We start from the raw sequence: 27,884 nt of genomic DNA on the forward strand, positions 1-27,884 counted from the left end.
ATTCGCGCTTAGCGCGAATATCTCCAAAAGTTGGTAATAGGAGATAGATATCTTGCATGTTGTAATGCAAATTATTGTGGTATATGGAACTCATACCATAATCTCTCAGGAAAGCAGAAACTGATCCTTTTGGGACCGCCTGAAAAGGCCTACGGGGTGAGGGGTACTCTACTTTGCCCCCTTTTCACGTTCCGAACTATTTTATTTTACTCTCTTCTGTAATTACACAAAATAGCAGCGATAAGATGCATCGGAGACACACAGTGAGAGAAAGGAGGCCGGAGATGAAGAAGAGATGTCAAATACACATTGGAGATAATATAGTGGCAGAAGGGAAGTAAATATGAGTAAACTTACCATGTAACATAAAAATGTTGCACTCTATACTATAAGTCTCATTTTATACTACAATCACTTCGCTACAACCTCATAAATTAAAAATAAAAATGAATAATGTCTCAAACAATTTTTGATTTCTAAATATAAATTTATTCTTCAGAATTTTCTAAATTTGAAAGAACTAGTAACATGTCCTCATCAGCAATTTCCTCATGAAAAGTCTGCAATGATGATTCTTGTAACTCTATGGTCTCCAAACATTCGATAAATTCGCCATCAACAGATTGATCAAAAAAATCATTCAAGTCATCTCCTCCTTGTGACAATATTTCATTATTGGTGCTCTCAATTTCAATCAATGTAGTGGAATCATTCAAGTCATCTCCTCGTGACAATATTTCATTATTGGTGCTCTCAATTTCAATCAATGTAGTGGAATCATTCAAGTCATCTCCTCCTTGTGACAATATTTCATTATTGGTGCTGTCCATTTCAATCAATCTAATGGAATCATACAAGTCATCTCCTCCTTGTGACAATATTTCATTATTGGTGCTCTCAATTTCAATCAATGTAGTGGAATCATTCAAGTCATCTCCTCCTTGTGACAATATTTCATTATTGGTGCTGTCCATTTCAATCAATCTAATGGAATCATACAAGTCATCTCCTCCATGTGACAATATTTCATTATTGGTGCTCTCAATTTCAATCAATGTAGTGGACAATTCAAAAGAAATTGCCACGGTCTCTTCATTGTGAGCCATTTTATTTTGAAATTGCTTGCTGTAAATTGCAGAAAAAAATAATCACTTTCATTTATCGTTTTTAGTAATACATAATATAAAACTAACTTTATCAAGTATTTAGTATAACAGAAAGCACTGCAAATAAATAACAGAAAACATTTTTCAAATTATCTTCAAGTGTACAACATAGTTCCCCTTACAAATTAACAACTCACCTTTTAAAAAGTAGGAGAAGTGTTAGTACTGTGTAAATCAAACACCAGAAATTCACCACCAAAAATTCCTCACAAATGTACCTCAGACAGTAGTATCACAAAATGGCTGTGGTTTCCTCTCATTTGACATATATACATAACCAATTAACTTTCATCACACACAAATACAAAACCAAAGTAACATTTTAATTGGTTCTAAATTTCAACACTTTCAAATGTGTTTTCCCCATGCAATTTTCCATAGGACATTTACATACGTCTACAGCCTGAATGGCTGAACGGAATTACACCAAACTTGGCAAAATGGTACATCAAACCTAAGAGGTCAGGAAGGATCTACTATGCCCCCTTATGGTCATTTCCCCCTTCGCTTTGGCCTCCTCTTGTCTCTCGATCCTACCGAGAGACAAGATGGCGGCCGCTACGGACTGTTTGGAATGTTGACAGACGCCGGAGAACCAATCAGCTTCGCAAAGCTCCGTAACGCGAAAAGTACGCGAAGCGGAGCGCTGTTACAGATATATATCTTTTTTTGAACGTTAATTTCTCAAAATCCACTGGAGCACATATATTGAGACCTAGCAAAGGCACATCGGGCTACCAGTCCCTAATATTTTGCCAAGTTTCGTGCAAATCCATTCAGCCGTTCGATTATTGACATTTAGATACGTCTACAGCCTGAATGGCTGAACGGAATTACACCAAACTTGGCAAAATGGTACATCAAACCTAAGAGGTCAGGGAGGATCTACTATGCCCCCTTATCGTCATTTGCCCCTTCCCTTTCGCCTCCTCTTGTCTCTCGATCCTACCGAGAGACAAGATGGCGGCCGCTACGGACTGTTTGGAATGTTGACAGACGCCGGAGAACCAATCAGCTTCGCTTCACAAAGCTCCGTTGCGCGAAAAGTACGCGAACTGGAGCGCTGCCCGGTCCGCTGTTACAGATATATATCTTTTTTTAAACGTTAATTTCTCAAAATCCACTGGAGCACATATATTGAGACCTACAAAAGGCACATCGGGCTACCAGTCCCTACAATTTTGCCAAGTTTCGTGCAAATCCATTCAGCCGTTCGGGCTAAAAGTGAGGCCAACCGCCCCATGGAAAACTCAATGTTAAAAACACGTTTTGGGACCCCCCTTTTTTCTCGACCCCCCCTGGACGAACCCCCCCCCAATTTTCAGGGGCTGCTCAGAAACAAAATGTGTCATTTTCCTGAAAATTTCAGCCAATTACGTCCACAAACGCTAAAGGTATTAGACATAGAATTTTCAAAAAACCCATAGAGAAAAAATCCTAACTATATATACCTACTGGCGACCGCCAGTAGGTAATATATATATCTATATATATTTACAAAGGTCTCTTGGGAATGACAAAACTTGCCCCTTCCAAATACCGAATGGGTATGGAATCACAAACCCAAATTGCAATTTGGTAACATGTTACTGAGTCACAATTTAGGTTTCCTACAAACCAAAATGCCTTTTTTGTGTCACGAATGTCCCAATTCACAGAATCAGGCTCCATGTTGTTTTAAAGTTTGAATGTCTGCCAGAAGATTATTCTAATTTTTTTCTCCTTGGTAAGCCAGGGTTTATCCATCAGCCCTGAATTTTTTTAACTATCACTTTTTCTGCACCAGACAGCACCTTAAGTTGTAATTCACCAATGTGAGACATTGGATTGTTGGTTGAGGGAGGTGTGGCTTTTCTCAAACAATAGTCACAGTCCATGACGTGGTGAACCACAAATAGTCATTGAATAAACTTGTGCTTAACTGACTGGTAGCGTGGCACAAAAGCAGTCAGGCTTATTTCAGAGGCAATGTGTAAAGTATTTATGCAGCACACAAACAGCAATAAAGCGAAAACACACCACAAGAAAACTCCCATATCATTTTAGAAAAATAAACTAAACTTGATAAATGATTTGAGCCAAAAACAAGAAAAATCAAATTAGTAGAACCAGAGATATGCACTTTTAAAGACTTATGGTAAGTATAATGCTTAAAAGCACAAAGTAGCAATTGTGGTAACTGGTCATGCCGGACCGGGACAAAGTCACAAGTTCAGGCAACCGCAATGGAGCATGGGCCTGATATAGGGACCAGGTTAGTTCCACTGAGGATACCTTATGTGTCTTAATGCATGCAGAGAGTTGAGTTGTGTTGCATCAGTTCAGATGAGGAGCTGTAAGGGATGCAATATGAGTCCCTGCATTTAGTTGTGGTGTGCTGCATCAGTGTCTACGAGGGCAGTGATGCAAGTTCCTGCATTGAGTTGCCTTCCGCTACATCGGATTAGATGAGGATGCAGATTAGGGGCTGTGGGGTGCTGCAATGCGAGTGCTGCACCACACTGCATCGGATCTGGGGAAGCTTACCTTTGGACCAACAAGAGTACACTCTGAGGCCAGCCAATGGCTTCCTGATCCCAAGAGGGCACCTCTGGAGATCAGGAAGCACTCAAGCAGAGGCCAGATGCAGGACATAGGCAGGTTGAGTTGAGTCAGTGCAGCTAGGCAGATGTAGGGCAAGTTTCTGGAGTTTTTTAAAAACCCTGTAGCTCAGAAAGGGAAATCAGTCAGCTAGTCTTCATAGCCATGCTGGTGGTTGTGGGTTCAAGGAGCAAGTTGTGTCCTCCGTCTGCAAGCAGCAGACCACCAGGACTGTTAGATGTGGGGGTCTCTAATTGGCAGAGGTAGGTACCTTTGTCCAAACAGGAACCCTTGTTTCTAGTCTGGGTAAGGGGGAAACACACTCTAGATAACCCCTGTTCACCCCTGTGGTAGCATGACACTAACAGACAGGCTTATCCCAAAGGCAATGTGTAAATTATTTGTAACAACACACACAGTAATGTAATGAGACACCACAAATGTACACTACACCACTTTAGAAAAATAGAATATTTTTATCTAAACTATACAAGACCAAAATAACAAAAATACAACATACATAGGAAAAGGTTTTCAGTAAAATGTCTTCCAAAGTGGATGTTATTAAAAATTGACTGGTAGACTCTGTATTTCTTTATGCAAAAGAGTACTAGGGCAAAACAGTCCTGGAATTCTAGCAAAATGTGCATAAATCGTGGTATTGTAAAGACATGTCACTTCGGCACCGACCAACGGTGCCCCTGCTGTTCTGATCCCTTCAATACTGTAAGGCTGACTCCACGGTCAGCGACAACGAGAACATGACCCCAAATGCATGGTAACGAAGAAGGGAGGTGTAACACAGGCCCCCGCTATGGTTGAACTCTTGTGATGAAGAACAGGCCGACGGGATCACCAGGAGAGGAGGCCCCGTTGTTAAATGGCAGTTCCTTGTACACCCGCAACCCACCCCAGGCAGTGACACACACAATGGCACAGGACTTCGGTCCAAGCCTTACCTGGGGGTTGCTTGATTTCCTTCATGCTCCAGTCTGGGCCTTGGGAAGACAAGGCAGGCACCAGCTCATGGCTCCTTCGAACTCCAGGCTGGCATCCAGCTGGGCGGCTCCGTCGGCAGTGGCCGAGCATCGTAGAGGAATCCCGGTTGCCAGGCAACGCCTCGCAGCCGAGTATGTTGCAGCACTGCCTTCTCTCCTGTGATGTTGATCCTTGGCTCTCGAATTGGGCCAGCGGTGGTGAAAGGCGCACTGTAGATCACGGCTCGGGCCGACAGTTGTGAAAAGCCCTCTGTACTTTGTCGTTTGACGGCTTGGGTCAGCAGCGGTGAAGAGCCCTCAGTATTTTTAACCAACCACAGCAGAATTCACGGGGATCACAGCGCAGGCAGGGCTGTGTGCTGACACACGCACACAGCGGTGCTGTGAATTGGGGCATCTGATAAACAGCACTTGAAATAATCAGGGCCTCTGGATATAATTGCAGGCTTCACAAGGGGTCATGGTGCAGGTAGAGATGTGTGTAGACACACGCTCACAGCGTAGATGAGGCAGGTTTGGAAACTTTGATGTTCTTGAGTTTCCACAACAGGAGGCCAACTCACACAGCACACAGCAAAGTCCCTTTGTCCTTTCCCCAGTAGCAACAGCAAACTGCAGGCCAGCCCCAGACACACAGCAAGGGCAGCACTTCGTTTCAGTCTCTTCCGCTGTCCTCTTTGGCAAAGGTTCCACTTGATCACGAAGTAGACTAAAATTTAGGGGTTTTAGCTCTAATATTTATAGCCCAAAATGTCTTTGTTGTCTTTGTGTAAGGGGTTCTGTACCCAGTCCAAACCAGTTCTGGGTGCACTCTGCCAGTGCACCACTTCTTTCTTTGTCAGTGTGGGCAGGGCCTTCAGACACACCGCAGGAGATGGAGCGAGTCCTTTGTGGAAGGCAGGCACAGCCCTAGTCAGGTACAGGTGCTACTCCTCCCACCACTCCAAATGCAGATCTGCCTATTCATCCTTGGGCTGACTCGCCCAGACTCCTGGACCCATCCCAGCCCCTGTCACTCCAAAGTCAGACAATCAATCCACAAACAGGCAGATGCACACAGATAGGTTGAACAAGAAAATAGCTACTTTCTAAAACTGCTATTTTCAAACACAGAATTTAAAAAGCATCCTTATTAAAAGATGTGTTATTAAATTCTGAGTTCAGAGATACCAGACTCCAATTTTCTATCTTACTCCTATGGGAAGATATGTTTGTAGAAATGTTACAAAATATTCCCCATTCTGTCCGATGGGCAAGATAGCCTTTCAAAAGTGAAAAATGAAATTGGCAGTATTTCACTATCAGGACATGTTACACACACCAGTATATGTCCTACCTTTCCCTTACACTGCACCATGCCCAGGGGAATACCTTGGGCCTGCCATGGGGGTGTGCTATGTGTAAGAAAAGGGAAGTGTAATGCCTGGCAAGTGGGTACACTGGCCAGGTCGAAATGGAGGTTAACAAACTGCGTGCAGGCACTGCAGTGGGACTGAGGCCTGAGACAACTTTTCAGGGTTACTCATGTGGATGGCACAATCAGTGCTGCAAGCCCACTAGTAGCATTTGATTCACCCGCCCTGGCATACTTAGTGCCATTGGCTAGGGACCTACTGGTGAAACAAATATGCCAATCAGGGACAACCAATCACAATATCAATTTACAGAGGGAGCACCTGCACTTTGACACTGACCAGCAGTGGCAAAGTGCCCAAAGCATCTAAGCCAGCAAAAACGAAATCCAGCACATCATCAAAAACACAGGAGGTAGAGGCAAAAAGTCAAGGATGCCAGGTCTAACAAGGATAATCCTTCTTGCTTGAAGCTGGACAACAGGGCAGTCCTTCCAGCAGCAGGGCAGCAGAGCAGTCCTTCTTCTGAGTTTTTCACAGGTCTGGAAATGACCTAAAGATTGGGTCTAAGGGTCCCACGTTTATACCTAGTGCTAGCTTTGAAATGGAGAAGCTTCTGGAGTTTTCCCCTCACAGAGGTGTTTGGAATTTCCTACCTCTTTGCTCTGGTCTCAGTCTGTCGGCATTCATAATGGGCTAGTGTGAAGATCTTTGTCAGTGAGCTGAGGCAGTGTCTTTAAAGTGCAAGAGTGAAAGGTGCAGCTCTGTCCACCCTCGTCAAGCCAGGATGGCCCATCCTGTCCACGGCCACGTCCTCTATTGTGTGGCTGTGTGGGAGGAATAGACAAAGGTCAACTGCTAACCACACCTAGTCATGCAACCTAGCAACAGGGTGTAAGCACCCAATAGTTAGGACACAAACATTACAACTTTCTAAAAGTTAACATTAAGCATCAATGGGGTAATCTTGTATTTCTCAGAACCTGGGTATCATGTGGTACATAAACAAGAAGTGGCTCAGTTGGATGTAAATCAGTGTCAATTACTGGAATCAGTAATTGTGCAAATTCTGATGTTGTAAATTCATACAATAAGAACATGTGGGCCTGCACAACACAGTGATTGCGTTAATGACATATTTTAGATTAACAAAATTAGGATAAACCATATATTCAGACAATAAGGTGCTCCATAAGTGATAAGTGATAACATGCTTGGGCAGTGCATCAAGAAAAAGGAAGAATGATGGTACATATACCTAAAGAACATGAACCAATTCAGATTCTTTACTTAGTCTGCCAATAATTGTCTGTTTAATAGTCTCTTATACATAGGCTCAATTTCATCTATCTAGGAATGCTCAAGAAGTACAGCGTTAACATGCAGGCAGAAGGTAGAACCATTGACATTTCGACCCTGTTATGACGTGTGTATCTTATATAAATCTAAGTTGGTCTTCATCAGGACAGGGTACGACACAACCTAAAGTCGATGAAAGGCAGCTATGACCTTCTATACCCATTGCCAAAGATATGTACCAAGTACCTTGGGTGGTTAATTCCTTCCAGAATCAATCATGAAGGCTTGATATGCTCATTATGAAATGAGGTCCCATATGTGGATGACTCCCACTGATACAGATGCATGTGGATAAGTTTAAACATCGCATGTTCATCAATAACGCTCCTACTCAGAATGATGGCTCCCACTGAATGCAGTTCTGTATGTAATGTAAATGTAATGTACATTGATACTTGTATAGCGCACTACTCCCCCTGCAAGGGTCTCAAGGCGCTTGTACAAATACCGCTGTGGAACTCATCCTGGCTTTCCCTGTGAGGTGTCCACTTCTGGGCACCCCCAAGGTGGAGGCCAGGCATCCTTAGCGTTGTGGGGGCCGTTGTGGAGATTAAGCAAGCTATTGCTCAGAGTTGCAGAGTGGGACTCCATGATTGGAATAGGCACCGAGGCGAGAATTATCAGGTCCGTGGAATTTTTTAGCCCAAGACCCGCCAAGGCGGGGAATTGAACCCTGCTCCCGGGCTAGACCTCTGCATCAGGGTCTGCCGCTCTAACCATTGAGCCACACTTCTCCACTGTGGGTCTGAGGATCCAATATTTATATCTGGTGCTCACTTAAAAGTGGGAGAAGCTTCTGGAGTTTTCCCTTTTAGAGGTATCTGGAGAATTCCTGCCTTCCTGCCCTAGTTCCAGTCTGTCTAGGGGCACAATAGAGTGAAATTCTTTGAGTGCAAGAAGAGCCAGTGCCTTTGAAGTGCAAGTGATCTTCTATAAAGACAGAGTTGGCCCATTCTGCCAACACTCAGGCCTTCCTTTGTAATACTGTCTGGGAACAATACACAAAGGCCAACTACACCTAGTCATGTGACCAAGGAACAGTCTGTATAAACCTGATACGTAGGACAAGAAAATGCCAACTTTCTAAAAGTGCTATTTTTAGATTTGTGACTTAGAATCCGACTTTGCCATTGAAAATGTTTTTAAATTACAATTCCTCAGACACCAAAGATGATATTCGTACCTGCTCTCACACAAAAGTTATCAACTTTTAAATTTAATAGGAATACCCAATGTTATCCTATGGGAGAGGTAGGCCTTGAAATAGTGAAAAACGAATTAGAGAGTTTTTCACTACCAGGACATGTAAAATGTAGAAGTACATGTCCAACTTTTTAAATACAATGCATCCTGTCCTACGGGCTGTTTAGGGCCTACTCTAGGGGTGACATATAGGAAGGTTTAGGCCAGGTTAAGGGTTTATCTTCCCAGGTCGAAATGAAAGTTCGAAACTGTACTCAAAGGCTACAATAGCAGACCTGAGATATGTTTTAAAGGGCTGCTTATGTGGGTGGCACAATGAGTGCTGCAGACACACTAGAAGCATTTAGTTTACCAGCACTGAGTATATGGTCTACAACTTTACTAGGGGCATACAAGTAAATTAAATATGTCAACTGGGAGCAAGCCAATTTTGCCATGTTTAAAGCCCAAGCACCTTAGCACAGGTTAGCAGTGGTAGAATACACAGAGTCCTAAACGCCAACAAAAAGGGTTCTGAAAACAGGTGGGGGGAGGTCAAACATACGGGGGTTGACCTACAGAGAGGGCCAGGTTCAACAGTCCACAGCTAGTGAAATTTGTCAGAGACCAAAGTGGTGTGCTTTTATCAGCTTCCTCTAAATGTTTCCAACTCTAATCTCCTGTGGACCTTTTACAACCACATACATAGAATAGGAGGTACATATAATCGACATGTAAGAGTAGAGCACTAGATGCCTGTACCCGTTGTAATTTCCGCATGAATACCACTGATTCAATAAAAAAAAAAGACCCCCTCCTAGAGGTGTGCAAATAGGGAACAGCTAGCCTTTTTACACAATCGCACATTCAGTTGTCACGTGGAAAAAATGTGCTGCAAATGCACAAACTTGTCTTTATTCACAATTCAACCTGCTTGTACACGTTTCTGCTTAAAAGCTTACAAAGGGATATGGCAAGTGCATAGAGAGATGCGCTAAACTCACGCTTCTCTTTCCCTACGCTACTTTGTGACAGCTGTAGAAGGTGCAGTGCAGCCAGAGGACAGAAAGTACCTCCTTCAGCACTGCAGCCCCCTGCTCCACCACTTGTTAGACAAATGAGTGTAGTACAGGTTTACCTCTGCACTCATGATGTAGAGTTGGAATGTAAATTTGCACCAATGACATGTAAAGACTTGTAATGTAAATTCTGACACCATGATGCGAGTATGAGGACTCAAGCCTGCTGACATCATCCAGCCCCCATCATCATGCTGACGTGGCTCATGGAAGCCAATGCCTGACCGCAGTGCCTTGTTGTTCGCCGAGGGTCGGGCAGAAATGGATGTGCAAAATTAGTGCTCTCTTTCCAGTCCTCCCACCAACTACAGGTCTCAATTGCAATTTGGAACCTGCAGCCAAGAAAAATTCACCCACGTATTTGTCATGGGAATATTGATCACTTAAAAAAAATGCATCTTCAATGTGTATTATGAATCGAACTATATATACATTATGCTTTTTATAATACCATATCGTCATTCCATAAATATTCCATAAGAGCCATAAATTAAAGTGCTGGATTCAGTTTTGAACTCCACAGCGGAAATGCTTGCACAACCTACAGTTTCTGGTAAAAATAGAGCTGACGAATGTTTTTCAAAGCACATTTTAGATTCACTTTGACTCAGTGGGGAACCGCTTGACTTCACAAGCTGGCTCACTCCATGACTCAGTGCCTCTTCTCGGCCCCTGTTCTTTTTGGGCTAAGAATGCTGTCGCCTCAGATGCGGTGTCAGTCTGTGCCACAATGTACTTCTGTCCCAGTAGAAGTGGTGCCCAGAACACACATTTGCCTCCGAATATGCTGGCACAAATTGCTCGAAAAAATGTATTTGTGTCCAGGAGTTTGTGGGACAGGTTTCTATTTAGAGAGCGAGAGTGCAGAAAGCGCAAGAGAAGTAAAGAGACACAGAAGGAAAGAAAGAGAAACTGAGACAGATTGAAGAACAGAGGCACAGGAATGAAGTCGAGGGACAGAGAGGGACCGACACTAACAGAGATTTGATACATACATGAACAGGGAGAGATAGGTAGGCGCACAGATCGAGAGAGTGAGAGAGAGAAGCAGAGAAAGAGACAAAGAATATCAGGAAGCAGGACAAAAAGAGTGGTACGGAGACCGATAGAGGGACAGAGGTACAAAAAAGAACTCAGACAATGAGAGGGACTTAAGGCGGCACTGAAAGGGTCAGAGGTAGGAACACAAAGATGGAGGGACAGAGAGAGAGGGGAACAGAGTGACAGGGAGATGGAAAGAGACAGGGATGGACATAGTCTGAGACGAGGAACCGAGAGGAGCAGAAAGATGGTATGAGGGACAGAGAGTGGCAGAGACACAGAGGGACATAAATAGAGATGCAGGAAGGGACAGAGACAGACAGAAGAACAGAGGCACACCGGCAAAGAGGAACATGATTATCTGAGTTACTAGTTGAGGGGGTGAAACCTTTCCCAGGCAGTAACCAAACTTCTTCTGAGGGTGAAGGCACAAGCAATCCTAAATTAATCTGTGCTCAACCCATTGGAAGCTTGGCACAGAGAAGTCAGACCTAACTTAGATGTAATGTGTAAAGTATTTGTGCAACACTTCAGACAGTAACAACATGAAAACACACCACAAAAGAATCCCACACCAAATTAGAAAAATAGCATACATTTTAATAATTAAAACAAAACTATAATGACAAATAGCCAATCAGTACAAACGGAGATATGATTTCTAAAATACTTTAACGGAAATAGCACCAAAAGGCACAAATTAACATTCCAACCTCCCTCGGCCCAGTGGATGTTTCATGTTAAAAGCATAAATATATGAAAAAAGTGACTGTGTCTATATAGGTGTTTTTTGTTACACAGTTATTTATGTAATTGTTTTTTGAGGGAAACAACATTTACAACGCAACTTTTACAACGCACTACCATTACAACGCATTTTTTACAACGCAAAAACTTTTACAACGCATACCATTACAACGCATGTTTTTACAACGCAAGTACTTTTACAACGCATGCCATTACAATGTAAGTATTGGTAAGTATTTAATATTTTATATGTTTGTTTTTTTTTTACGTTTTCAGCTTTTGGGTAAAGGGGTATTTTTAGGGTTTAGGGTCAGTTTTCAGTTTTTGGGTAAAGGGGTATTTTTAGGGTTCAGGGTCAGTTTTCAGTTTTTGGGTAAAGGGGTATTTTTAGGGTTTAGGGTCAGTTTTCAGTTTTTGGGTAAAGGGGTATTTTTAGGGTTTAGGGTCAGTTTTCAGTTTTTGGGTAAAGGGGTATTTTTAGGGTTCAGGGTCAGTTTTCAGTTTTTGGGTAAAGGGGTATTTTTAGGGTTTAGGGTCAGTTTTCAGTTTTTGGGTAAAGGGGTATTTTTAGGGTTTAGGGTCAGTTTTCAGTTTTTGGGTAAAGGGGTATTTTTAGGGTTCAGGGTCAGTTTTCAGTTTTTGGGTAAAGGGGTATTTTTAGGGTTCAGGGTCAGTTTTCAATTTTTGGGTAAATGGGTATTTTTAGGGTTCAGGGTCAGTTTTCAGTTTTTGGGTAAATGGGTATTTTTAGGGTTCAGGGTCAGTTTTCAGTTTTTGGGTACAGGGGTATTTTTAGGGTTCAGGGTTAGTTTTCAGTTTTTGGGTACAGGGGTATTTTTAGGGTTCAGGGACAGTTTTGGGTTTATGGGATACAGGGGTATTTTTTGGGTTCAGGGACAGTTTTGGGTTTTTGGGGTACAGGGGTATTTTTAGGTTTCTGGGTTATTTTGGGTTTTGGGGATACAGGGGTACAGGGTAAAAAAATTAAATTAAATAAATTAAATTAAATTAAATTATATTAATTACAATTAATTTTAAAAAAATATAATAAATACTTACCAATACTTACATTGTAATGGCATGCGTTGTAAAAGTACTTGCGTTGTAAAAACATGCGTTGTAATGGTATGCGTTGTAAAAGTTTTTGCGTTGTAAAAAATGCGTTGTAACGGTATGCGTTGTAAAAGTATGCGTTGTAACATCATACATCCGTTTTTTGATAATATGTTTGTTCTTGGGTAATGTTATTGCAGTGTCAATTATTTATGATTTCTAAATTCAATCTAATTAAATTAAATAAATTAAATTAAATTAAATTATATTAATTACAATTAATTTTAAAAAAATATAATAAATACTTACCAATACTTACATTGTAATGGCATGCGTTGTAAAAGTACTTGCGTTGTAAAAACATGCGTTGTAATGGTATGCGTTGTAAAAGTTTTTGCGTTGTAAAAAATGCGTTGTAACGGTATGCGTTGTAAAAGTATGCGTTGTAACATCATACATCCGTTTTTTGATAATATGTTTGTTCTTGGGTAATGTTATTGCAGTGTCAATTATTTATGATTTCTAAATTCAATCTATTTTTCATTTTTATTGTCATTTGAAAAAATGCTCCAAAATATGAATTTGTGGGAGAGTATCTAAAGTCACAAAAGCGAAATTATTGTATGTTGGGGAGATGGTGAACATGTGAACAGGACACCACTAAGTGTGTCTGGAATAAGGAAGAGTAGTTTATGGCTCATGGGCACGGAGTGGTGACAAGGCCTGAGAACATTCTTGCTGTTGCTAAAGGTTATCTGTTGTTGTTAGTTACTGATGCCCCCACCCAGACTCCTTAATTGGATCATTCCCCATCGTGTTCCTTACTTTGAGAATGCTGGCATTTTCTGGTCCTAACCATTTGATGCCTGCAGCCTGATTCTGGGTCTTTGGTGACCCCAGACAGGCTGGGGCAAGGACAGAGAGGAAGGGGTTGCCACATCCCCAGGGCTCCTTCCAAAACTAAAGTGTGGGGGGGTGCTCAAGCCCCCCCACACTGCCCAGGGACCACCACCTCCCTGGGACATTGAATATGTAAATACGGGGGTCCCTAGCGGACCCCCGATCCCTGAGACCACCACCTCCCTGGGGCTTTGAACTTGCTGTGCAGCCCCCCTCCTGGAGCCCTCGTTGGGCCTGGGGACCACCACCCCAAACGGCTGGCTCCTTCAATGTCCTGGGGTGCCCACCCCCAGGACATATCTGTTCGCTGTGGCAGAGTGGGAGCACAGCTCCCGCCCTGCCATAGCAAACACTGCTTTGATTCTTGGAAGCGAGAGCAGGAAACCTGCTCTCGCTACCAAGAAGCAAAGCAGAATTGATTTTGGGTGAAGGGAGCTGCATGTTAGCAGCTCCCCTTGCCCAAAAGCAATAATGCTTCCCGCAGGAGGTGGGAGCCGGCAGGGCCCATGGAGGCATTCAGGCTCCCCCAAGGGTCCCCGACTTGAGGGTCAGCCCTGGGTAATGGGGTCCCGGGCCATAATTGGCCTCAGGAAGGGAGCACACAGCCCCCCTCCTAAAAAAAAACAGGTAGGTCAGGCCGTGGGGGATGGAGTCCCTGGGGCCAGAAGTGGCCCAGGGGAAGGGGGCCACGTGCCCTCCCCTCCCGGTAAAAATATATAAAATGAGGCCAGGCCCTGGGTGATGGGGTACCTGGGGCCGCCAGGGAAGGGGGGCCCCTTCCTGTTTTTTTTTTAATAAAAAAAAGGTCAGGCCCTGTGAGATGGGGTTCACAGGGCCGCACAAATACTCAAAGAAGGAGGGGGCACACAGCCCCCTTCTAAAAATATTTAAATAAAAGAAAAGCTGGCATCTCGCCAGAGGACACGCCCCCTCCCTTCACCACTGTGCAAACACACCTCCTGGCTATTACTGAATTAGGGGATTAAGTCCCCTTCAATCCTAAGGGTCCTTAGGTGCCAACTAGACCACCAGGTACCTCCAGTAATCCCTACTGCTGGTGGGGCGATGTTGTTCTCTTGTGTCCTGAGGACCTCAGGACACAAGTGTACTTCTTCCCCCGAGTAGCAGTGCACCCGGAGGTGCGTTTGCAGAGTGGTGTTAAAAGGGGGCGTGCCTCAGACCACTCTAAGCAATCCAACTGTGTGGGGCTTACTGGGGGTACCTGGTGGGCTAGTTGGCACCCAGGAAGCCTCAGGAGGCAAGGGACTTCATCCCCCAACCAAGAGCGCATCAGGAGGTGCATTTGCAGAGTGGTGGACAAAGGTGGTGTGGCCTGTGTCCACCTAACAGCAATCCCAGTATCTGGGGCATACCGGAGGTATCAGGTAGGCTAGTTGGCCCCTAAGGACCCCCAGCAGCGAAGTGGACTTTAATCCCCATCCAAGAGCGCACCATTGAGCACATTTGCAGAGTGGTGGGGAAAGGGGGCGTGGCCTGCTATGAGAATTTAGCAATGCTGCTGTGTGGGACTTATTGGAGGTAATAGGAGGGGTAGTTGGCTCCCAAGGTTGTCCTTGGGGCCAACTAACCCTCCTGTTACCCCCACTAAGTTACACACAGTGGGATTGCTAAGAGGTCTTCGGAGGCCAGCCCCCCTATTCCCCACCACTCTGGAAACGCACCTCCTGGCGCAGTATTGGTTGGGGGATGAAGTCCACTTTACTGCTGAAGGACTTCAGGGGCCAAGAAGCCCTCCTGGTACCTCCTGTAAGTCCTATGCAGTGGAATTCCTGAGCGCTGGTCGGAGGCCCAGCATTCTTTCTCCACCACTCAGTAAACGCGACTCCTTGTTAAAGAAGTGTTTGCAATGTAATAGGTTTCGCATTTGCAAGAATTAGAGCTATCGGCGTTGTAAATGTAAACTTTTTTTACTAATGTTTTTTGAGGGGTGTGGATGTACGTTGTGTGTTGTGGAATTATGTGGTATGTTGTGCAGTTCAACTATGTGGATAGAAAGTATGTGGTATTTAGTCTATAGGAATTGTGTAGAGTGGGATTTTGTGTTATGAGAGTAATTATGTGGTATGGTAGTCTGTGTTGTGGAGTGGTAACCTCAGGTTTAGTATTCTCCGTTTCCATAGAAGCTCAACTATGAACTCAGTGAGACAAAAAAAGATGGAATCACCGAGTAGCACTTGTGGACCGAGTCAGAGGTATGAGCAGGGCCACTGGAATTATGTGACTGTTTGGCTGCACCAACTTTTGCACAATTATACATTTTCTGCATTAGCCACATAATTCATCATCTGCACCCTAATCTGCAGATTTGAACAAAAAAAGCCCCCGTGTCTAGCTCAAACGGGTTAACGTTACCAAAAATGCAGCGACAAGTGTTACAGCATGGTGGAAGGTCCTATGTAAACCTAGAATGGTCACCTGTTACTTATTCCTAAAAGTGGGTGTTAAATTGGTACTAATGGTGTGCAAGCCACTCTTGCCACTTTCTGCATTTTTATTGCTTCTTTCTGTACCTTTCTTTCTTTTTCTGCACTTCTCTTGCCTCTTTCTGCAAATCTTTTCTACTGTTTGCACCTCTTTTGCCTCTTTCTGCACCTCTGTTGACTCTTTCTACACCTCACTTGCTTCTTTGTGCACACATCTTGCCTCTTTCTGCACCTCTCTTGCTTCTTTCTATACCCCTCTTGCCTCTTTCCCCACACCTCTTCCCCTTTCTGCATGTCTGTTGCTTCTTTCTTCACATATATTGCATCTTTCTGTATCTATATTGCTTCTTTCTGCACCCCGTGTGCCTCTTTCTTTACCCCTCTTTTCTTTCTGCACTCCTCAAATGACATCATCAATGACATCACTGAGAACACCATCCATGTGATAATCTGATGCACCTCCTCACACCCTAATATAACCTTTGATACACCCACTCTAAAATACAGACTACCATTCTCAAAACCATAGATACACCAATACTAATTACTACATACCCACTCACTGATTTCTAGGTCTACACACACATCCACTCACTTACCCATACAGTCACTTATACAAGCAGTCACTCAACAATAAAGCCACTATCGTATGCACTAATACTCCTAAACAGATACTGACACACCACCACTCACCCATAGAGCTACTTACACAGCCAGTCAGTCATGCAAGGAATCAATCACACTCCCATGTACTCACCTATACAGTTATTTACACACTCCACCTCTATTATTCACACAGATACTGACACATACATACTCTCTTACACAACCACTGACACAAGTACACTCATCCACACAGTCACTCTCACAATCACTCACTCTCACATATAGTCATTTATATACTCTAACACTCATATATACTGCCTTTTACATATGTAGTTACTCACACATGTACCACTGAGACATCCATTCACTCACCAACACAGCCATACACACACTCACCCACCCATACAGCCCCTCACAGATGCACTCTTGAACCCCTACACCCAGTGAATCACCCACTCACACATCCATGAAGTGAGTCACACACACCCACCCACCCACACAGACACTCGGGCACCCATACAGATAATCTGACAACCAATCAATAACCCATATAGACACTCATGTAGCTATTCACCATCCCATGCAGCCGCTCACACACCAACAGACAGCCTGAGACAGGTATTCACAGAGTTTAGTCACTAACCCATGCATTCAATAAGACACGTTTAATCACTCACCTATACAGTCAATCAGTCACCTACTAAATCATCCATTCAGACAGTCATACACTGTCAGGACCCACTCTCATCGCACTAAAAGGCAGCTTAGGGGAAGAAGTCCATGTTGTGGATCCTCCTTCCGGCGGGTGCTGTTGGAATTGCAGCGCTCCGCCATGTTGAGTAACCATCAAATTATTCCCACTTCTAGTGGTGGGCAGCAGTCTAGTTGTTTTCACTGAGCTGGGAAGCGTGAGTAATGCGCATGCGCGACCTATGCTCTGCGCACTTCAACCGACGGAATTGTTGTGACAGGAGCTTCCTGTAAACGCTCGCTGTCATATTCTTGAGTTTGTGGAATTAATAAGAGTTTTCAGCCTTCATTCTTCTTCCTGAAGGAAAGTATAAGTATGACGTTTGTTAATCGCGCGAAGAGTAAGTTCTAATGAGGCTTTTTCTCCTCAGCTCTTCCTTCAAGAGGTTCCCGAAGCAGTTCGAGAAAGTCATTTGAGTATTGAGGGAACAGGTATTCCAGGAGCGTCTTCAGTCAAGAGAAGACCTCAAAAGATTCAACAAGTAAGCGTGTTTAATTTGTTTAATTGAGTCTCTGGCAATGACTAAGAGGATTCCTGGTTCTCAAGCATTATAGCGTTGGAGCCATTTTGAAGCTTTGAGCCTTTAAGAGACTTTCTTTCCATCTTCGTGGAATTCAAGGATTTTGAAAAGACTTGTAAACAGTTGCCAACACTTCGAGTTTTCTACAGACAATTTTCAGAGTTAAGTTCAGAGCTCCATAGCTGTATTTTCAAGAAGTGATTAAAGCTCAAGACTTGAGAGAAAATGAATGTTATGTTATGAACTGCAACTACTAAGTGAAATAGAAAAAACTGTATTACGAGGAGAATATTCACTGGCGCATAAGAAAAGACCTGAAGGAGATTAACAAGGCACCAGTTGGTTCTTCCTTTTAATCAGATTTACAACACACTACAGACAAAACTAGTTGGAGAGTAGCTAGCTTCTCATAAACACTGGTAGGACAATAGGAGAAGAGATTCGTTTTTTTAAATAAAATTGTTAAGTAGGGAGATTATTTATTGTTTTGCCTTTCAGTGGAATATCCAGTCCATATCCAGAGACGGAGCCAGTGTTTGAAGCCAGTCTCTCTTGTTTTGTCTTCCACTTCCCCTTTCCCCCAAGGTTAATTCCAGGGACAGCATATTCAAGGTTGTTCCTGGTTTTGGCTAGAGGGATTTGGGGTAAGAGCTTCTGTTCCTGAGGGGGCCGCACCAGTGTATCCTTTTCTGACAGATTGAAGTGCCTGCCTCTTAATTGAGGATTTAGGTCCCCTCCTGAGCAGAATGGCGGAAGGTCTAGACTTGAAGGCTCTGACAAATGTGTTAAATAGTATGCAGGATCAGTTAAATAATACTTTCGAAGAAAATAAGGCGTTGAGAAGATCAAGTCAGGAGTCCATTCAAACCCGGCAAAGGTTAGATGATTTAGTGGCCGGGGGGTCAGTATTTCGAGGTAATGCTTCGTCATCCCAGTATCCCTCTTGGTCAGGCATCTCCATGCAGGTGATTCATTCTAGTTCTCCTATCATTCCATTAGCCTCTCCAGAGAGATATGGGGGGGACCCAATGAAGGCACACATTTTTTTGACGCAGTGTTCATTACACTTTTTGTGTCGACCAGTGATCTTCACAGAAGATCAAGCTAAAGTAGCCTTCATATTGTCGTATCTGACGGGGGATGTGGCTGCATGGTCCATGTCGTTGGTCACTAAGAACGATCCTCTCTTGTCCAATTATGCGAACTTCAAGGTGGAATTTACACAAATATTTGATCGTCGATCAGCCTCGCAGGCCACGGATAATGAATTGCTGGATCTCAAGCAAGGGAATCGAGATTTGGTTGGTTATTTAGCAAGTTTCAACAAGTTGGTTGTAGAGACAAACTGGCCTGAGGATAAAAGATCAGCAATCTTCTACAGAGGCCTTCGGGATGACCTTAAGGATGCCTTAGCTCAAATTCCTCAAAGGCCCACTGAAATCTCAGAGCTCATAGACTTGGTTTTGCAATTGGACCATCGATTGAGTGAACGTCGACATGAAAGAAAAAGAGAATTTCGTCCTCCACCGCCACGTTTTGATCGAGTGAAAAGTGAATCCCAAAAGAGATTCGAAGGTACGTCTACTGAAGAACCGATGCAATTTGGTTCGGTCAGAGGGCCTTTAACCAAAGAAGAAAAAGAGAGACGGAGGAACTCTCCGTTGTGTTTATATTGTGGGTTGTCTGGGCATTTTGTGAAGGAGTGTCCAAAAAGACCAAAAACCTCTCTGCCAGTAAAAGATCAGCTTCGCCCGTAGATAGGGTTGCGTGGGTGGAAGCATTATCTAAGACAACTCAAGTACAACAACATATAATGAATACTTTACAGTCTTCAGCTCCCCATTTAACTGCTATGTTTGTAGTTAAATTTCGAGACATAGAAATAAAAGAAGTGTCTGTTATGATTGATTCTGGAGCTACCGGAAATGTTTGCGACATCAAGTATGCACAGCAGAATGGAATCCGATTTGTAAAGAAACAAATTTTTGAGGCGGTTCGTGCTGTCGATGGCACCAATTTGTCTTCAGGTCCGATCACTCACGAAACTGAAAGGGTCCAATTAACTGGATTAAAGGGACACTCTGAGTTGATAACCTTTAATTTAATAGATGCCCCACAGTTCCAGTTGATTCTTGGGGTCCCCTGGTTGACGGAACACAATCCGAGAATAGATTGGAGCAGAAGAACAATTGAAATGGATTCCTCCTTTTGCAGAGAAAATTGTTTTTGTGTTCAAGTGCTAAAGGAAGAAGATTCGCAGGTCAAGAATCTAGCTTCTTATCACCCTGTTCAGATTTGTGCATTGGAAACAAAAGAAATTCCAGTGGAATATCAAAATCTTGCAGCAGTTTTTGATAAGACAGGAGCAGAAAAACTACCACCTCATCGCCCTTATGACTGCAAGATTGAGATTGAGCCGGGAGCAACTTTACCTTGCAGTAGAATTTATGCGCTCACAGAAACTGAAAATCGATTTTTGAAGGAGTATCTTGATAAACATCTGGCTAATGGATTTATTCGCCTCTCTCAATCTCCTGTATTATTCCCTCTATTTTTCATTCCAAAATGAGATGGAGACCTTCGCGCTTGCATCGATTATAGGGCCTTGAATCAGGTGACTGTTAAGAATCGATATCCTCTTCCATTGATTTCAGTCCTATTAGATCAAGTGAAAGATGCCAAGGTCTATACCAAGCTGGACCTCTGAGGAGCATACCATTTAATTCGAGTGGCCTCTGGGGATGAGTGGAAAACAGCGTTTAGGACCCGTTATGGTTTATTCGAATATCAGGTGATGCCTTATGGTCTTTGTAACGCTCCTGCCGCCTTCCAACATTTTGTAAATGATGTCTTGAGTGAATTTTTGGATCGAATCGCAGTCGTTTACATTGACAACATTTTGATTTTTTCCAACAGTAAGGAGGAGCATATCCCTCATGTAACAGCAATTTTGTCCAAGTTGTTGGAGAATCATCTCTACGTCAAGTTGGAGAAATGTGCTTTCCATGTCACCCGAGTGGAATTTCTAGGTTTTGTGTTGTCCCCAGACGGAGTGGGTATGGACTCTACCAAGGTCAAGGCAGTACAAGAATGGCCCTCCCCAAGGTCAGTCAAGGAGGTTCAGAGCTTCTTGGGGTTTTCAAATTGTTATCGGAGATTTATCTCAGAATTCTCCCAGAAAGTAGCTCCAATAACTCGACTGTTAAAGAAAGGAGTAAAATTTGTTTGGGGAGTAGATGCGGAAAACGCCTTCCAATTTCTCAAAGATTCTATCACTCAAGCTCCTATTTTGTTACATCCACGAACTGATGACCCTTTTTATGTTGAGGCGGATGCCTCAGATGTGGCTATTGGAGGGATCTTATCACAGAGACATCCAACTTCATTCTATTCTAGGAAACTGAGTCCTCCAGAGTGCAATTATTCAATTGCAGACAAAGAATTGCTGGCAGTAAAGAGTGCCTTTGTAGAGTGGCGTCATTATTTAATGGGAGCTAGGCACAAGGTTACAGTCTTTACTGATCATCGGAATTTGCAGTTTCTCAAATCAGCGGGTACCCTAACTGCCAGACAGTTACGATGGTCATTATTTTTTGCTGATTTTGATTTTGTGATCACTTTTCGTCCTGGGAAAAGCAACGCCAAAGCAGACACTCTGTCCAGAATTGATTCAGCTTCTTCAGAATGTGATAGAGAATTGCAGAACATCATTCCTAAGGAAAAGATCATCTTGGTCACCCACACTTCAGAAATTGCAAACAAACTGCAAAAGGCCATGACCTCTCAAGAAATGAAGAATTGGTCTCAAGAAGCTAAAGGTCGTGAAATCAAAAATGGTCTTCCATATCGGAACAATTGTTTGTTTTTGCCCACTCAAGAGCTTAAAGAGAAGGCTTTGGAATTGTGTCATGACAATTTGCTTGCAGGGCATAAAGGAATCCATAAAACTATGGATTTGGTGGAGAGAAATTTTTGGTGGCCAGACATGAAACCGCAGATACGACAATTTGTGACTACGTGTGAAAGGTGCCTTAAAGGAAAGCCTGATAGGAGACCTCCTCAAGGAAAGTTAAGGCCACTACCAACCCCACCCTATCCTTGGCATACTGTGCCTATGGATCTGATAGTGGAATTACCTCCTAGTCAAGGGTTCACCACCATTTTGGTGTTGGTGGATGTTTTTTCCAAGATGGCACATTTTATTCCATTGAAAAAGGTCCCAAATGCTCCATCCTTAGCTCAACTTTTTTCCTAACACATTGTGCGCTTACATGGAATTCCCAAGGTGTTGGTTTCAGATAGGGGGACACAGTTTGTTTCACACTTTTGGAAAGCCTTTACTCAGAAGTTAGGAATAGACACCCGATTCTCCACCAGCTATCATCCAGAAACAGATGGTCAGACGGAGAGAGTGAATCAAGAGCTTGAGCAATATCTCCGACTTTACCTTTTGGATCAGGGAATGGGGTGGTCAGAATTGGTGTGGGCAGCAGAGTTTGCCTATAACAATACGGTCCATTCCTCCACTGGTTATTCACCTTTCTATGTAAACTATGGCAGGCATCCCTCCTTAATTGTGGAAAAAGAGGAAAGTCCCGTTCCTGCAGTTGAAAAAGTAGTTTCAGAGATACAGAAATCTCTAGTTCAAGTAAAGGAGAATTTGGTGAAGGCAAAAGAATCTTATAAAAGACATGCAGACACAAAGAGAAGGCCAGATCCAGTTTTCAATCCTGGAGATAGGGTTTGGCTATCTACAAAGAATCTGAAGTTAAAGATAAATCGAAAATTCCAACCTCGATTTCTAGGTCCAATTAAAGTAGAGTAAATGTTAAGTCCAGTGACAGTCAGAATTCACTTACCTTCCTACCTAAAGGTCCATCCAACTTTCCATGTTTCTTTACTTAAAAAGAGTCCACCTAATTTGAGAGTGCGTTTGGCACCAAAACCAATTCAAGTAGATTCAAAAGAAGAGTTTGAGGTACACAAAATTTTAGATTCTAAGGTTAAAAGAGGCACACTGTATTATCTGATTGATTGGAAGAACTTTGGTCCTGAAGAGCGATCGTGGGAGCCTTGTGTGAACATACATGCCCCAAGACTACTTTGAGAATTCCACAAGGCCAATCCAATGAAACCCCGGCAGGAGAGAACCTTCTTGGTGGGAGGTACTGTCAGGACCCACTCTCATCGCACTAAAAGGCAGCTTAGGGGAAGAAGTCCATGTTGGAGATCCTCCTTGCGGCGGGTGCTGTTGGAATTTCAGCGCTCCGCCATGTTGAGGAACCATCAAATTATTCCCACTTCTAGTGGTGGGCAGCAGTCTAGTTGTTTTCACTGAGCTGGGAAGCGTGAGTAATGCGCATGCGCGACCTATGCTCTGCGCACTTCAACCGACGGAATTGTTGTGACAGGAGCTTCCTGTAAACGCTCGCTGTCATATTCTTGAGTTTGTGGAATTAATAAGAGTTTTCAGCCTTCATTCTTCTTCCTGAAGGAAAGTATAAGTATGACGATTGTTAATCGCGCGAAGAGTAAGTTCTAATGAGGCCTTTTCTCCTCAGCTCTTCCTTCAAGAGGTTCCCGAAGCAGTTTGAGAAAGTCATTTGAGTATTGAGGGAACAGGTATTCCAGGAGCGTCTTCAGTCAAGAGAAGACCTCAAAAGATTCAACAAGTAAGCGTGTTTAATTTGTTTAATTGAGTCTCTGGCAATGACTAAGAGGCTTCCTGGTTCTCAAGTATTATAGCGTTGGAGCCATTTTGAAGCTTCGAGCCTTTAAGAGACTTTCTTTCCATCTTCGTGGAATTCAAGGATTTTGAAAAGACTTGTAAACAGTTGCCAACACTTCGAGTTTTCTATAGACAATTTTCAGATTTAAGTTCAGAGCTCCATAGCTGTATTTTCAAGAAGTGATTAAAGCTCAAGACTTGAGAGAAAATGAATGTTATGTAATGAACTGCAGCTACTAAGTGAAATAGAAAAAACTGTATTACGAGGAGAATATTCACTGGCGCATAAGAAAAGACCTGAAGGAGATTAACAAGGCACCAGTTGGTTCTTCCTTTTAATCAGATTTACAACACACTACAGACAAAACTACTTGGAGAGTAGCTAGCTTCTCATAAACACTGGTAAGGCAATAGGAGAAGAGATTAGTTTTTTTAAATAAAATTGTTACGTAGGGAGATTAATTATTGTTTTGCCTTTCAGTGGAATATCCAGTCCACATCCAGAGACAGAGCCAGTGTTTGAAGCCAGTCTCTCTTGTTTTGTCTTCCACTTCCCCTTTGCCCCAAGATTATTTCCAGGGACATCATATTCAAGGTTGTTCCTGGTTTTGGCTAGAGGGATTTGGTGTAAGAGTTTCTGTTCCTGAGGGAGCCGCACCAGTGTATCCTTTTCTGACATACTCCCACCCATACTTCAATACACCTTGGCCTATATATATATATACATATTGTGTTTCCTGGGACTTATTGAGTGGGGAACCCTTTCTAACATATATATACATATATATATATATATATATATATATATATATATATATATATATATATATATCATATTTAAACTTTACAGAAACACACAGTACAGTCACAGGATGATGTCATTAGTGTTATCATTTGAAATCTATAATCAAGAAAAATTGGCCCTTAGTGTTGAGCGACCCGATAATTGGACTTAAACTACCCAAAAAACCATCAATAACATATAGTAGAGGGCGCTCCATGAGAGATGAACTCATTAAAACTAGTCCTGAGGTCATCGAGTCAGACAATTGGCTTCAAAAACATACTGGATTCTATAACTGCAAAGTGTGCAAAGCATGTCAACAAGGTACGAACACAACATGTTATGTTTCTCCTTTTGATCAGAAAGAGCACAACATTAACAAATTACTGACATGTAAAACAGAATATGCTGATCACTTTCCCGAACACGGACGAAGGAACTGTCGGTGCCGTGAACCTTATTAAAGGTATCCCGGTAGTATTCCATACTACTCTCGGTAACTTATACAGATGCTACCCGGCAGTGCGCTCATATCCTCATAAGGAACCCCCTGTATACAGGACCTACCACAGCCCTTTGGGGTTAAGAACTCTCATTTGTCTTGTTTACAAGCACTACCTATTCCCACACACGGAGGAACGGACTGGAATTCTCCTTGGGATATCACCTTTTATGAAGGTACTGGACAGTCGGTACTTGATAACAATTCGTCTGCGCCTACGGTGAGCCTTTCCCTTCGACCACGGGATCGAGACGATGAAATTATTGCCCTGACGAAATTTCCAAGGCACATAAAAAAGGGAATGAAACGCGTTGGCTGTGCCTCTGCATTTTGTAAAGAAAAGAAATAAAGAAACGAATAAAGAAGGAACGGAAGATCCATATTAATTCAAAAACATTTGTCTGTTAATCACATTATTGAGTGCTCCTCTCAAATTTTGATAGTGTTTTAAAACAGAATATGCTGTTTATGTTTTGTCCTGCCCCTGCTATTTACTATATATAGGGAGCACAAAGCTCCAGCTACACAAAAGAATCCTTCAAAACCTGAGAGCTTTACACAACCAAGACAACACATATCCAGACACTTCAAATCCAAGCATGATTCGAACAGCCGTGACCTTAGATACTTTGTTATGGACTCCGTCCCAGCAAGTAGGAGAGGGGGGAACAGAGAGGAGAAACTACGGCAGTTAGAAACTAGATTCATCTTGGAACTTAATACTAAGCAGCCATATGGCCTTAACATGTCTGAAGATTTGTTTACATGTCTCTAATGTGATACTGACTGGTCAACTGTTGAAATTCCTTTTCCATTCTTAATTGATATATTTAATGAGTCTTTTATATGTATTTATATATATTTATTGAATATTTATGGGTGGTTTGAGGTGGGTTCTTTTACTTATATATCTTCGTTGTTTATGCAGTTCCTTGTATAACCACTATGGTTTGATTTTATCTATTGTAGAATATATTTTAGGCTGTGCCTATGCACTACTTGGAGTGTATAAATGTAGGTATGTGTGTGGAGAATTCCTCCTCTACGCTGCTCATTCTTATGTATTCTTATATATTTTTATATATTTATATATTCATATGTGGACATCTCTATAACAACACCTAACTCAGATTAACCCAAGTTTGATACATGTTACTACATTTGACACCTCTTTTGACTCAAACATGTTTTGCTTTATGACAACAGTATTTATACTGATATCAATATGCCACACAACATCCTGTAGTCTTCCCTACATTTACTTTGCCCTGCACTCAGCACTTTATGTACATTAATGTACATTTTACGTTCCTGGGGCTCCAGTTTCGTTACAATGTCCCTTGGCAATGTGACTCAAAAGTATTTATACAGTTATTTAACAAGTCACGCAACATCCAATCCACATTGATCTTCGTGCTTACAAAAAATCATTAAAATGACCAGTATTGTTCCATTGGAATATTAGGGTCATTATTTGTTGCATTTTTATCACACTAGCACATTTTTGCACTTTCACTTTTTTAACACATGTGGTTTTTAACAACTGAGCTGCTATTTCATGTTTTTACCCAAATAAGACGGTTCTTGTGCTTTTAATTAATTTAATCATTATCTGTATGTTTTTACTATGTACTAGCTCTATGTACAATGTTTAATTCTGCAATTTTGCACAAGGTCTAATGTAACTTAAAACAAAGACAGACTCCATATATAAATTGAGCAACTACTTGTCTATGTCTACTAGGTAAAAGCAACGTAACAACGAACGTCACAAACATGCCAAAAGTACTTAAACCAATGTGTTAGCTTACACTGTGTCATGTGAGCAAGGCCTGAGGGAGGGGCCGAAACGCGTCATGGCGTCCAAGAGCACCAAATAAATAACATCTGCACGATATTGTGGTCCGTATCCGTTATTTTATCCTGTGCAGGACTGCACTAGAAGAAACGGAAGTTTGGGATATATGTATGTATGTATGTATGTATGTATAGTGTACTTATATAGCGCGTACTGTCACCCAAAGAGTATCCTGGTGCTTTGACTCCATGATCGCAATACATATATACATATATATATATATATATATATATATATATATATATATATATATATATATATATATATATATATATATATATATATATATAAGGAATCCGATATATATATGTAGCCTTCCCCTTTTCCCCTCTGACTCTTTGCTTGCTACATACGTTCATTCTGATCAACACAGATTGAGTGAGAGGAGCGGGAAACTCACCGGAGTTGCAACCCTTCTAGCAAAGCTTTACCATTTGCAAAGTCATTTACAGGGCTTTGGAATCCACTGAGAATCCTTTACAAGCTCTGGCACAGGCCATAATGTATATTGAAGAGGACTTTGATACCACTTCGCAAGAAAGATCTTATTTGGAAATGCAGCCAATAAGCACCTTCCACATCTGTTTGGTATCAACTAGCACCAATAAACAAAAACAATTTCCCTTTCATGCTCTGCTTATGTCTTTGCACCTCCAATAGACAAAACAACACCATATTTGAATGAGTGCATATCTTGGGCAATATACAACAATATTAAAAAAATCACATTCTCTGTCTCACTCTAGTTCAAAGGGTTATAATTTATTATGCAATTAAAAATATACACACATCAATGATAAAAAACACATCCTTTAGTTAAAAAGATCTTGTGCATCTACACACTATTCAAGTACAAAAATAATTTCCCATTTTGCAGCAAAACTCAATAAAAAAATATTATTTGAAAAGAATCTGTAAAATAATTTTTTTAATGATTTTTTTATTGAGTTGTTTTATAAAATGGGAAATGATAACCCTTTGAACTAGAGTGAGTCTACGACTGTTTTTTTATATTGTCGTATATTGCCCTAGATATGCACTCATTCGAATATGATGTTTACGGGGTGAAAGGGAAATTGTTTTTGTTTAGTTGCAAACCACCCTGTCCCTTTTGACGTTGAGGGGTGACTCTCCTTTTGCTTTGGACTCAATATGTACCATTGCATGTCTCTCCAGTCCTGGTGTTCCACCTGACATTATCACTATGGTCTGGAGGGAGCTTCTTCTGTGTTAG

General features: G+C 42.2%; 1 long non-coding RNA gene across 1 annotated transcript in view; it reads left to right on the forward strand.

The window, feature by feature from the left end:
- The window catches only part of LOC144813379 (uncharacterized), a 104,094-nt gene extending 80,644 nt beyond the window's left edge, over positions 1–23,450 (forward strand). Inside the window, exons 2-3 of the long non-coding RNA XR_013606916.1 lie at positions 17,629–17,739; positions 23,340–23,450. This is a non-coding gene — a long non-coding RNA (uncharacterized LOC144813379). The remainder of the gene's footprint in view (positions 1–17,628; positions 17,740–23,339) is intronic.
- The last annotated feature ends 4,434 nt before the right edge of the window (positions 23,451–27,884 follow it).

This window comes from Lissotriton helveticus, chromosome 1_1 (assembly GCF_964261635.1).
Source record: "Lissotriton helveticus chromosome 1_1, aLisHel1.1, whole genome shotgun sequence".
Lineage (NCBI taxonomy): Eukaryota > Metazoa > Chordata > Amphibia > Caudata > Salamandridae > Lissotriton > Lissotriton helveticus.